The sequence below is a fragment of the Suricata suricatta genome, chromosome 4 (assembly GCF_006229205.1).
Source record: "Suricata suricatta isolate VVHF042 chromosome 4, meerkat_22Aug2017_6uvM2_HiC, whole genome shotgun sequence".
Classification (NCBI taxonomy): domain Eukaryota; kingdom Metazoa; phylum Chordata; class Mammalia; order Carnivora; family Herpestidae; genus Suricata; species Suricata suricatta.
In genome coordinates this window covers 45198034-45212498 of record NC_043703.1, presented here as the reverse complement: position 1 = coordinate 45212498, position 14465 = coordinate 45198034, and the positions used below count along the sequence as shown (strand labels likewise).

The window sequence follows — 14465 nt, the reverse complement described above, 5'->3', positions numbered from 1 at the left end:
ATTTCTATCCCACAATTTAAAATAATGAAACTGGTTACCCATAAAGTAGTTAATAAACTTCTCCAAAACTTAAGATTATTTTCCGTTACTAAATGTAATTTCACATTAGCCAATCCAATGCAATTCAACTTCTCTCCAAATTAGGACTACCAGAAATGTTAACTTTAATTTTATTTTGTCCACTTCATGGTGTTTTTTTTGTTTTTTGTTTTTTGTTTTGTTTTGTTTTGTTTTGTTTTTTTGAGAGAGAGAGAATCTCAAGCAGGCTCCTTGCTCAGTGCAGAACCCGATATGGGATTTGATCCCTTGATCCTGGGATCATGGCCTGACCTGCAATCAAGAGTCAGATGCTCAACTGACTGAGCCACTCAGAGGCTCCACCTCATGTATTTTTGAACACTCTGGGTGGAGATAAACATTACCTCATATAAAACCAAACGCTAGAAAAATAGTGTTTTATACTAAAGTCAATTCCTGATTTTCTGGAATTTTTCTGAAGTGGTGCTGGGGGGAAGATATTTGAAAATTGGAATTGACAGAACTGACAGAATTTGGAAGAATTTATTTAAGTAACAATAATAATTAAGAGGCTAAAATCATAAAGCCTGAGGCAAATTTGAAAACATGAACCGAAAAAGGTGGCGTGGGACTATCACATAATCTTCAGAATAGAATGGAAACAACTGGCACATGAGAAGAAAACGGTGCAATGCTGTCTTTTAATCCACTGTAAAAAGGAAGTATAGGTATATTACAAATTGATTTCAATTTTGGTATATAATCTTCTATTCTTCAACGCATTCAGTGACAACTAGTATTTGCTGGATTTTCAGTTCTCCAGTGGTTTTCCACCATTGGTCAACACAAGCAAGTAACACTTATTAAAACATTGGTCAATCATTAAAATGTTTTCTACTGATACATCAACAGTACCCTGTGCGTATTAGGTATTCAAATATTTAGAGAAACAATGGTTATTTATGTTAATATTTGGTTTCTCTGACTAATCCACTTACCCATAGATGATCAGAACTATAAATTTAGCCATCTCTAATGTTGGTTCCATTTCCCAGAAATATAATTCCCATAAAAGGAGAAGTTTCCCTTTATGTAAATTATTACATATAAGTTATTAGAAAAAAATCATGCCATTTTGATCACAGGAAATAGTGTAATATACAAAAACACATGTGACACCTGAGTTTTTACAAATCAACATATTTTAATTAAGGTTATATTTTTGGATGTCAAACAAAAGGAACATATTAATCAGCTTATTAACATTACATTATCTGTAATGTTAATATAGTATTAACTTACATGTATTGGGTAATACCAAAATGCATGTAAGACAAAAAACAAAAAAAAAACAAAAAATAATTAAGCCAGAACTGAGAAAAGTCCAAGTAGGAACCAAAAATAGAAATAAATGACCAGGGGATGCTTCCTTTATTTAAACACCTCTTAGCACATTTTGTAAAAAGTGTGAATACATTTAATCCATTTTGTCAAAGCAACTTTATTTAGCTGGCTGTTTACCTTTCTGCAAAGCCTCATTACCCATAAAAACAAAGAATGAAGTTGATTAATGTGCTCTAAGTGTGATGTTCAAATTGTAATTTTCATATACGTAAATGGATGCTTCTGCAGTATTTTGTTTGATAATTTACAGAGTTAGCACCGTCCAAACCACTAATCAGTTTCTTTTTATGATGACAGCTGCTGAAGATTCTTTTGGAATGCTAATTTTCATTAGTGCTTTCCCTTCCTGCAGACTAGATGCTTGGCTCAGGAGTGATTTCATCATTGCAAACTGAAGTTTGAGAGCAAAGGCATTTGGGCTATTCATTACTTTTCTGAGAGTGCACAGAGATAGAAAGAATTGCAAATAAAAAATCTAATGTCTGGATTTCAAATATGCGGAATGAATTTAAATAATACGTATGCTATTGAAGGTGAATAATTTTCACAAAAGAAACCTCTGTTTAGGTTGTTGCTGACTAAAATTTGCTTAAGTTGGTATATAAAAAAAGAAAAAAAACGGTGCTTAAATATAGCAAAATTATGCTGTATATCAATTTAAGAAAAATAATAATACTCACTTTACTTATTTGTTTATCCATTAAACGGTGATATTTTAATTCATTAACATTACAGATAGTTTTCTACCTATAGAAGGGCTTTTTCATGTATTTTTGTAGATTACTGGAGTCATTTTTGGTTTTTCAATTAAATTGTTTGATTGAAAAACTACAGTAAAAATTGCTCACACTCCAGGAGTGCTTCTCATGTTCAGTGACATCATCTCTAGGAGATCAGCACAAGTGTCCCAGTTAGAGATGAGGAAGGAGGCAGTGTAGGCAGAATCTAAACTCATCTCCCCCCATGGCCAAAATCAATCTACATCCAGCAAAGCATCAAAGGGCCACATTGAGATAAGTATGAGATGTAGAGAAGCAGTCTTGCCACAAACCCCATCCACCATTCAGACACTGGGAGTGATCTCACAAACATGGAACTTGTGCCTGAGGAGGCAGGGGTTTGTACTCCAGGTCAGCTACCCCAACCCTTGAGACCTTTCTGGATAAAGGAGCCCCCCAAACACCTGGTTTTAAAAATCAGCTGGGCTTACCTCCAGGAGATCCAAAGGTCTGTAGAGAACTGAGGGCTTAATGTAAAATCAGCTTCAAACTAGGTTCTAAGTGGACTACTGACAGGCAGATACATATATATATGTTAAATAATATATTAACATATATATGTATATATTATATATACAAAATATACATATTGCATATATAATATATAAATTTATTATATATTTTTAAATCTGACTCTGGAATCAATGACAACAAAAGCACAAATAAACAAATGGGACCACATAAAACTAAAAGAAGCACAGTGAAGGAAACCATCAACAAAATAAAAAGGCAACCTACTGAATGGGATAAAATATCACAAACCATATATTTAATAAGGGGTTAATATCAAAATATATTTTAAAAACTCATACAATCAACAATAACAAAATTAAGCAATCAGATTTAAAAATGGGCAGAGGATCTGATAAGACATTTTTCCCAAGAATTGATACAGATGGCCAACAGACATAGAAAAAGATGCTCGATATCACTAATTATCAAAAATATGCAAATCAATACCACAATGACACCTCAGAATGACTTTTATCAACAAGACAAAAAATAACGAGTGTTGGCGAGAATGTGGAGAAATGAGAACCTCTTGCACTGTTGCTAGGTATGTAAATTGGTACAATCACTGAGGAAAACAGTATGTGGGGGCTCTCCAAATATTAAAAACGAAAATATCATATAATCCAGTAATTTCACCTCTAGGTTTAGCCTGAAGAAAATGAAAACACTTACCTGAAGACACATGCATCCCTATAATTATTGCAACATTTTTATAAAGCCATGATATGAAAAGAATCTAAGCATCCACTGATAGATGAATGGCTAAAGAACATGTGGTATTTACTTACAATGGAATATTACTCAGCCATGAAAAGAATGAAATCCTGCCATTTGATACAACATGGATGGACCTTGAGAGTATTATGCTAAGGAAATAAGTGAGACAGAGAAAGACAAACGCTGTATTATTTCACTTGTATCTGGAATATAAAAAACAAGTGAACAAAACAAAACTCATAAAGAGAAGATCGGTGGTTGCCAGAGGGGAGCGTCTGAGGAGTGGGTAAAATGGCTGAAGGAGATCACAAGTGACACACTTCAGCTTATAAAATAAAGAGGTACACACTTCAGCTTATAAAATACATAATTCATAGGGATGCAGTTTATAGAATGGGGACTACAGTCAATAATATCATATTGCTAATTCAGAAGTTGCTAAGAAAGTAAATCTTAAAGTTTCTCATGAGAATAAAAAATGTTATAAATTTGTACGGTGAATAGACTTAACGTGGTGATCATTTTACAATGTACAGAAATGTTGAATCATTAGGTTGTACACTTGAAACTAAAGTAAGGCTGTATATCAATTATACTTCAATAAAAAATAAAAATAAGGTTGGGAAAACTATAGAATTTTGAAGGAACCTGTGTAGGATTACTTGACAAAGCCAGATTTAAAGCCAAACAATCTGGATCCAGAGTCTAGAATCATCATCAGATATTAATATTAAATTCATAGAAAGAAAGCATTTTCATTCAAAACAGAGACAATAGTAGCTTATGTGTTGTCCTACCATGTATGAAGAATAAAGCTTAAATGTAGATTCTTAATATGCTGCTAACCCATGTTTTATAGAATTGCTTCCATTTTTCACAGTAACTCCCACTTTGCCTGAATAGCAATATTGGTTTCTGTTAATTTGGAATTTTCATGCTTGGGTGATAGTATTAATATTTTATGCCAGTGTAAATGCTAAGTTTCCAATCAAAAGGTCTAAATATATTAATGCACTGCCTCTGTGCATAGGTATGAGAAGATAAGATGAATTATGCTGTCTGTGAAATTATTTTGGTACAAATGAGATATATTTTTATTTAAAAATCATTGTTATAAAAAAGACTTTTGATGTTTTCTTTCCTCTTTTGAAGGTTGAGTACAATATTTTTCCATAACATTAAAATAAGTCAAACTTAGATTTTCAATCTTGATTTTTCCACAGATAAAATATTAATATATAAAAGATAAATAGAATTTGCAATATTCTTAAGTGTAGATTTAATTCCCTATTTTTGCCCTAGGTCTAATACTACAATTTTTAACATCTCCAGGAAATGCTAACCCATAATGAGTAGTTTTCAGAAAAAAAAATTCAAAACCGGTGCTTGACTAATCATTATTTGCTTTCTTATCTTTTATTTTCAGCTTTTTTTCTAACAGTTACAATTCTAACACCTGTAACACTGCTAACAATTAGTAATTACTTCCATGTCTTCACCCTCCATTCTCTGTCTGCATTATGACTGACTCTTTTGTCACTCTACTAAAATGGCTCTGAGGAATACTATTCACTCCCCTTGATGGTTATGCCACTATATTATCATCTTTCTGTGAGTATCCATAAATTCTCTCTTGGCTGAAAAACACATTCTTTAAAAAAAAAAAATACCTGCAGGGTGCCCGGGTGGCTCAGTTGGTTAAACAACCAGCTCTTGGTTTGAGCTCAGATCATGATCTCGTGGTTTGTAAGGTCAAGCTCCGTATTGAGCTCTGAGCCTGCTTGGGATTCGTTCTCTCCCTCTCTCTCTCTCTGTCTCTTCTCTGATTGTTCTCTCTCTCTCTCAAAATAAATAAATAAACTCAAAAAAAAAAACCCTATACTTGCAATAATAATGCAATAAGAGGCAAATTGTACTCCCTGTCTCATGGTAATGAATATGAGGATATCTTTAAGTATGCATCCCAGGAAAAGAGTCTCCTATGAAAGGCACTACTCATAAAAATGAGAAAGAAATATAGAAAGAGTATTACTAGTACTGAAGAAGCTATAATTAAAAAAAAGTAAATGTCTGAAATTTCAATTTGCACTCTCTTTGTTTTATATATATATACATATATATGTATATATATAACTGATTTTTCAAAAGTCCCTATGTAAACATCATGAAAGTGGGTATTATTGTTCTTATTGCTGTTTCTATTCCTGTGAAAAATATATCCTACCATATAAGTAAAATATGGTAATTTAATTTATGAAACATGAGAAGAAATAGATTAATGGATTATAGTGTTGTGATAGTATTCTACAGACACCCATGGAATATATACATGTTTTCTTATAAACCTATTAGACTATTTTAACACTGATGATTTTTAACATACATTATCCCTTGAGAATTGCTTTCTGGTGGGTTCCAGAATGGGCTGTGGTGATTTGTGTAGACATTTTTGTTGTCACCATGATTGGGGGAGACACTGGCACTTAGGAGAGAATGTTCTGCGTGAGACAGTCCTACACAGTAAAGAATTTTCCTACACCCCACACAATATTCTAATGTCACACAATGTTTATTTAGGCTAAAACTCAATGTACAATTATCTGAAGCTGGATTCTAACTATTTTACAAATAAACTAAAAGTATTTGTCTTAGAAAATTTATATGCATTGGATTTTCCAGGAATGCAAGAACTGTGTAAATTCAAAAAGGATTGCATATATTTGGTTTCAAATTTTTCCAAGAGTAGTTCATGATTTCAGAAAATCATATCCCCAGTGGCAATGCTACTTGTGGTATTTAACTCAGTATTGACTTAATTATATCAGTCTGTTATTTATAGTTGTCATAAATATAATGCATAAACTGGCTCTTTAATAATACCTTGGGGCACCTGGGTGGCTCAGGAAGTTAAGAGTTGCATTTCTGGTTAAGTCATGATCTTTTGGTTCATGAGTTCGAGTCCTGTGTTGGTCTCTGGGCACCTAAGAGCCTGGAGCCTGCTTCGGATTCTGTGTCTCTCTCTCTGCCTCTCTCTCTCTCAAAAATAGATAAGCATTAAAATTTTTAAAAATATATATCTTGTAGTGATAAAATATTATATTTGTGTATTTGCATACTGAAATGTGTACTATTTTAATGTTTATTTATTTATTTTTGAGAGAGTGAGAACGAGGTGGAGGGACAGAGAGAGAAAGGGAGAAAGAGATTCCCAAAAAGGCTCTACTCTGTCAATGCAGAGCCAGATGTGGGGCTTACACTCATAAACTCTGTGACATGACCTGAGCAAAAACCAAGAGTTGGATGCTTAACTGACTGAGCCACCAAGGCGCCCCCAAATACGTACTATTTTAATGTGCATTTACTTCTTTTCATTTTTTATTCATACATTTAGGGTACTGCACTGATTTTATAATATTACATAATAGGTAGATTTTATTATCCATTATTTTAATTAGAGATTTTTTTTAGCTCACTTTACATTTGTTATTAAAAAGTTTGTTGGACCTGATAAGGTTGACAATCAAAGACAGAACATTGTGAAATAAGGAAATATAAACATATTTCTTCTTATTCACAACTTTAAAGTGGCAAGCTAACAAAGCAAGGTAATTTGACACGTTTGATATTGTTTTTCAATGTCATAACAAAAAGAACAATCAGATTGTCTTATTATTTTTGCCTTAATTTTATATTCAGCTGTAATATACCATAGTGATCTTGTTATAGAAATGGGACTTCAAAAAGACCAGGGCGTGGCATGAGTTAGAAAGAATCTGGAAACAGAACTGGAACAGAGGCAGTTCCGACTGATCACAGGATTCGGAAAGAAACAAAACAAAACAAACAAACAAACAAAAACAAGGCCCAGATGCAAAACTGATTTAAAGGAATTATTAAAAAGCTTTAAAGAAAATAAAGAAACAAATGAAGACAAAGAAATTTTTCAAAGAAGGAGAAAATAATGGAGTACATTGGGATTATATTTATGGAAATAAGAAAAAATAATGAAGAGAAAACATAATTTATGATACATTCCTTGGGATTCATACATTTATATAAAGCACTATTTATTTTCTCTGTAGAAGATACTTGGAGCCTCTTTAAATTAGCTGCAGTAACACATGAGACAAGATACACACATCCTCTAACAATATTAAAACCAGAGTGCAGCAATTCTGCAAGAAATCTAGTCATCTCATTTATTACGATGATTTATTATTCACTGAGCACTAACCCAATGCTTCGTATAACAGAGAAGGAAACTTTTTTCTATTTCAGATATTTTAAAATATAAATAAAAATAAATGGAAGAAAAGAATTGTCTTGAGTCTGCTACTATACCACTTATTTCTTTTCTCTAGAAATTTATAATAGAAAAAAAGTACACTTAAGCCTATAAAGAATAAATGATTAAAACCAAGAAGCAAGAAAAATAACATACAAAGGGAATAGAAAAAATTTAGAGGGAAAAAAAACACGTATATTCCAAAGTTTCAAATCCAATTTGAATAGTTGTTTTTTAGAGTACATGACCACAAACATCAAATGTTGAGCTTTTCTCTAATACTGCTCCATTTTTTACACATATTTCCTTCTGCTCTATGTGAACACACATTTGTTCCTTATCCTTAAAGTCTTCAAGATTCAAATTAATCCTTTTTCTTACTAAGTGTCTTTTACTTTTATATAATCTTTGCATATTGAGTCATAAATTATCCATGTTATATTACATACTCATGCAAACACAAATGCTTATATACTAGATTAAAATGCATTGAATTTAAGATCAATAGCACCTGAAAATTATTAAGCACTTATCTTCATGGAAAGACACATTATAACACAATTATTCAATTAGTACATGGATAATTTCTAATTATTAAAAAAAAAGTACCTCTGCTTTATAATAGCACACTAACAATTTAATGAGAGCTTGCTAAATGACAGGTATAGTGAAAAATGCTTTCCACACATTTTTTTTTCTTTGCATCCTTGCTGCAATGCTGAATGATATTTATTTTCACCACTTAACGAACAAGAAAACTGAGATGCGATGAATTCAGCTTTTCACAGTTGCGGGAAGAAAATGTATTAAACAGGATTCAAAATCATAATTTAAGCCATGTTCTTAATTTTTATTCTCTACTTCCCTTTAAGAAATTATTCTTAAAATTTACTCTTTAATGATTTTTTTAAAATACAGAAAAGCACAAAATATTAATGTGACAAAAACCCAAACTATCACATTCAAGAATTAACCACTATTAATTACTTATATTTGAATTCAGTTTTATTTTAAGAAAATTTTACATTAGCAAATAAGTTAATGATCTCCTTAATTATCTCATGCCTCCATCTCTTCTCAGAGATAATCACTTTTATGTTCTACTTCATAGCAATTTAATTATACACATCTACATATAGATATCTGTATTTATTTTGTTCTATGTGTGACAGTGAGTACAGTGTTGTTCATTTTTCTCATGGCTAGTCTTCATTTTCTTATCATTGGAGAGAATATCTTTTACAGAAACTAATGATTTCTCTGGAGGAATGTGATCAAAAGTAAGAATGTGTCATACCAGGTAATATTATACTTGCATCATCTTTCAGAATAATGGTGGTTTCAGTAAAGACAATGGAAAGAGACAAATTAACCACCTGGACAAGGTAAATTAAGTGTGCTTCAGTGATACTCTCCATTCAAAATTTTCAACAGGTTGCTAATCTCTTCCTAGAAATGTATGAATGTATAGACATCAAAGTCCTACTAACTTCCGTTTTATAATCCACCATAGTAAATAAAGGTGAATGCACAAATCAAGCTTTCATAATATCGTTAATCCCAACAATTTTCTAAAAGATGGAAAAGATGAAACTACATAAGTAAAATCTGGTAAAGTCCAATACATTACTTCTCCATGGTCTAAGAGAGGTTTCACCAGAACATTTACCTTCAGAAAAGAGAATAAAAAGACCACAGGGACTGTATCATCTGACAGCAAGTGGTATGGCAGTTGAAAATGAGTTGTTTCTGATCAATATTTTTGTCCATTTAATAACAGCATTCCTTCTCCATTTTTCAGTGTTGGGCTAAGTGGGAACTACTTTGCATAGTTGAGACTCTTTGTCTTCCTTGTTTCTGGATGGCTAAAGAAATGTCTTCCCACAACAACCTGCGGGTGACGGTTCTGCCACTCCTCCTTACAGAAACACTCAAATGATGGCTCCATGGCCCTTCGGCAATACTGATGTTTTAAAGGACAGCTGAGTACTTTCCAGGACTAAGATATTTGACCTTCTATAAAGACTGGGCCGTCTCAGGGAGATGTTAACATAGCTATTCCTACAAATGGGAAAGCCTGTGTACTCAGAGAAATGCAAAATATAAGTCTTGGAAGAGGCTTTGGGGACATGGTGCTTATTGATATATAAAAAGACAAACATATATAAAACACAAAGCATAAGGATATCATTTCAATTTGAAGAGGTCCCAAATGTAATTCTACATACACAAAGTAATTATAACACATGTGCAATGAAATAATCCTATAGACCATACTGTGGTAGAAACACATTTTTTAATCTATGTATTGAAATTGTGTAACAACTTTAGGCCTCATTTTTCTTATGATATAAATGGAACTAATACAACTTGTCATCTACCTCATAAGGAATATTATGAGGATTCATGAGATCATTAAATGAAGACTCTCCAAGTACTTAATTTACTCCCTGGCAGGAGCTTAGAATTCCATTCACCCTTACAGAGTAGTAGGGCATATTTGGTCCAGAAAGAGTTAATACACCTGTTTAGTCTCCTTCTATCTATAATTCTGTATGGTATGTGATTAGGACCATTTACAATGCATTATGAGATCCTTAGGGTAAGAGGCATCATTGCTTTTTAAGTAAATTAAAATGTAACAGGTATTTTTTCCTAGAAATCTTTTTAAACAGCCATTGTAAAAATCATCAGAATGGTCTGATATTACTTTGTCCCATCATATAGATGAGAAAGTGTATTTTTAAAGATTCACAGGTGTACAAATTAATATACAAATTGATACATAAATATGTAGACCACAAGTATTATCATTAAAAAAGCCAAGTTATACTTGAAGAGTTTTTGTGTCTTTGTTGTCAAAATCATCCCATTACTCCTTTTTTTAAGTAAATAAGATTTTTAATGAATACAAATTTTAAAAGTATTTTTTAATGAAACATCTGAAACCTAGTATCAAATTCCACAGTAAGGTATGATGATACAGGCCTTTTTATAATATTTAAAAATAAATTTTCACTCTTTTATACATTAAATTTCTTGACAACAGAAAAACTCACAGAGATGTTCTAAGATGTTCAGAAGTGATCATTATGAATGTTTAATAAAGCCTGTTTCTTGAGCACATATTTGCTGGGAACTTTCACAGAAGAGCAAAGGGCTCCATGACAATCAGGCAAGTGGGCATGATTCTCAGGCCCTGTTCTCACAAGAACAGTGAGACACCACAGATGCTCGGGGTGGGAACACCAGGCTGTAAGACCCCAATACACACGTCCACACCACAGTGCCATTGCTCTTCTCTCAGAAAGGCCTAAATAAATAACAAAATATTTAAATCTGTCTCAAAAGTAAGATACATTCTTCATAAGCCTGAGAAAGAGTGGAAGCTAATTTTCTCCAAAAAAAAAAGAAAGAAAGAAAAAAAGAAAGAATAAAACAAAAAAACTCTTTGTATCGATTTTCCCTAATGTTTATTTATGTATTTTGAGAGAGAGAGAGAGAGAGAGAGAGAGAGAGAGAAAAGCAGGGAGAATCAGAGATAAAGGAAAGAGAGAATCCGAAGCAGGCTCCTCACTCTCAGCCCAGATCTCAACTTGGGGCTCTATCTCATGAACCATGAGATCATGACCTGAGCTGAAATCAAGGGTCAGAGGCTTAATCCAGACACACAGGTGCCTCTGTATTTGGTTTTGGGAACAGAACTCAATTTAAGAAAAAAAAAAAAAAGAATAAACTAATGACGAGAGACTTAATGAATAGTAGAAGGAAAACATTGAATTGATACACAAATAAAAATATTTTTGAGGAGTATGTCAAAAATTTGACACTAACCGTGTGATTCAAAATGTGGCCAATTAAGCAAGTATTGCATAAAATCATTCACCTGTACTGCATGGGACTCTGTTGAATATTTGGAATAGACATTAATAGGTGAAATTATAGCTGAAATAGAATTTTCTTTTTTATCTCAAGTTACATTACTTTTGCTACTGACTTAATTCCTACTTTTTAAACTTAGATATAAAATAATATTTAATATATGGGTATAAAACTAACCAAAATGAGATGTAGCAAGTTTGGAAGAGTCAATAATTACTGAATTACTAATAAGGGTTAGACTCCTTCAAAAACACACCAGGTTTTCTGATCACTGCCCCCAAACGTAAACATATCCTTACAGGTTTTATCTCTTGCTGTATACTCAAAGAAATAAAATAGATTTCTAATTTTGTATAACTCTAACTTATGAGATAGTATGCATTAATAGAAAAGACACTAAAATTCTTACAACCTCTATAACTAGAAAAATTTTGCCATTCCTCTAAGGCCTTTGTAAAAGTCATGACTGCTTTTTTCTTGGAAAAATTGTGGACTAAATAATAGTCAACCAATGAACAAACACAATTCAGTTTGATATATATATATTCAATATTATATATATTCATAGATATTCAAATATTTTTAATATGGAAACTTCTATGAACTTTGTTTTAAATTTTTAAAAAATCATTTGATTTATAGTGTGCACTTAATTTACCATCTTCAATATTTTTGCCTTCCTTATTCAATATTTTACATAGCTGATCAGCAAATACATGTTATGCTATCAATAAAACAAAATAAACATCTCTGGTGTTTTAATTCTATAGTAGTATATTTTTATTTAATTATTTTTTAATGTTTATTTATTTTTGAGACACAGAGACAGAGCATGAGCAGAGGAGGGTCAGAGAGAGAGGGAGACAGAAATCGGAAGCAGTCTCCAGGCTCTGAACTGTGAGCACAGAGCCCGACAGGGGGCTCAAACTCATAAACTGTGAGACCATGACCTGAGCCGAAGTCAGATGCTTAACCAACTGAGCCACCCAGGGGCTCCCACTTCTATTATAGTATAAGGGTAATGTGAACAGAAGTGTGCTAATAATATCCAGCTCCTATAACCATGGTAAATAGAAAAAATAAAAAAGAGGCCCTTTTCTTTACTTATAGCTTTATGTAGCTGTGGCCAATGATTCATAGCTGCACATAATGGAGAACCATGGCATAAACAAAGTTAAAGACAGAAAAAGGAAGATTGTATTCATATTCAAAAAGAAACTCTTAAGAATTATGTAACAAATCTATCCTTACCAATTTCTCAAGCCCCAGTTAAAATCCAAACTTGTACTACAGGCAATCATAACATCTACTCCATGATTAGAGTTCAGTTTATATTCATATAGTGTGTAATTATTTGATTAATGCCTGTCTTCCTTACTAGACTAGGGGGAAGGGTCTGTTTGTCTTTTTGTTGTACTTTCAGTATTTACAAGATCAGCAAATGTACTATAGGTACTTAATATTTATTAAATTAGTGAAAGGGATACACAGAGAAACCTAACTTAATATTATATACCTATTTAATAGAGCTTAGTCTATAGAAAACACTATGCAGATTCCTTGAAACATGAAAAGTCAAATTACATATGCCACCACCACAGAACCAACAACCTGCCCAACCACAGTCCACCCCACTGTGTTCTTTGACATCACCATTGGCGGCAAGCCCCTGATCTACATCTCCTTAGAGCTATTTGCACACAAATTTCCAAAAACAGCAGAGAACTTACATGCTCTGAGCACTGGGGAAAAAGGATCAGGTTACAACGGTTCCTGCATCATCATTTGATGATGAGAATTTCATCCTGAATCCCACACGCCCTGGCATCCTGTCCATGGCAAATGCTGGACCCAACACAAAAGACTCTTAATCATTCATCTGCACCACCAAGACTAAATGCTTAGATGGCAAGCATGTGGTGTTTAGCAAGGTGAAGGAAGGTATGAACTTGGGAAGCTATGGAATGCTTTGGGTCCAGGAATGGCAAAACCAGCAAAAAGATCACCATTGCTGACTGTGGACAAATCTAATAAATTTGCAGGGTTCTTTTAAACTTTTATTTATTTATTTGTTTTTGAGAGAGAGAGAGAGACAGCATGAGCAGGGGAGGGTCAGAGAGAGGGAGATACAGAATCTGAAGACGGCTGCTGTAAGCACAGAGCTCGAACCTACGAACCTATGAACCATGAGAACATGACCTGAGCCAAAGTCAGATGTTCAACCTACTGAGCTACCCAGGTGCCCCAAATTTGATTTGTGTTTTATCTTAACTATCAGACGATTCCCTTTGCAGCTCAGGAGAGCACCCCTTCACTCCCATCTGCTCTAAATCTATAATTGTTGTGCTTCTGCTGCAGTTCCATAGGTTCCATGTTTTCCTTACTGCCTCCCAAGGATAACTGGTTTGCAGTGTGAAATTTATGAGCATGAAACAAAAGCTAAACAACAACACAAATAAATAAGTAAATTAATTAATTAAAATAAAATAAATGAAATGAAATTACCATATGATCCAGTAATTCCACTTCAGGCTATTTACTCAAAGACTATAAAAACATTAATTTGGAAAGGTATTTTCACCCCTGTGTTTATTATAGCATTATTTACAGTAGCCAAGATATGGAAAATGCCAGGTGTCCACCCATAGATAAATGTATAAAGCAGATATGATATATATAGATATAGACACACACATATATACATGTATATACATACACACGCACACACATACCCACACACAAGTAATATTATTCAGCCATAAAAAGATGAAATCTTGCCATTTGCAACAACATAGATGGATCTAGAGAGTGTAATGCTAAGTGAAATACAGTTAGAGAAGGACAAACACTGTATGATCTCACTCATA

General features: G+C 33.0%; 1 pseudogene; it reads left to right on the top strand.

The window, feature by feature from the left end:
• The first annotated feature begins 13165 nt into the window (after nt 1-13165).
• Nucleotides 13166-13629, top strand: LOC115290563 (annotated as a pseudogene).
• Nucleotides 13630-14465: the final 836 nt, after the last annotated feature.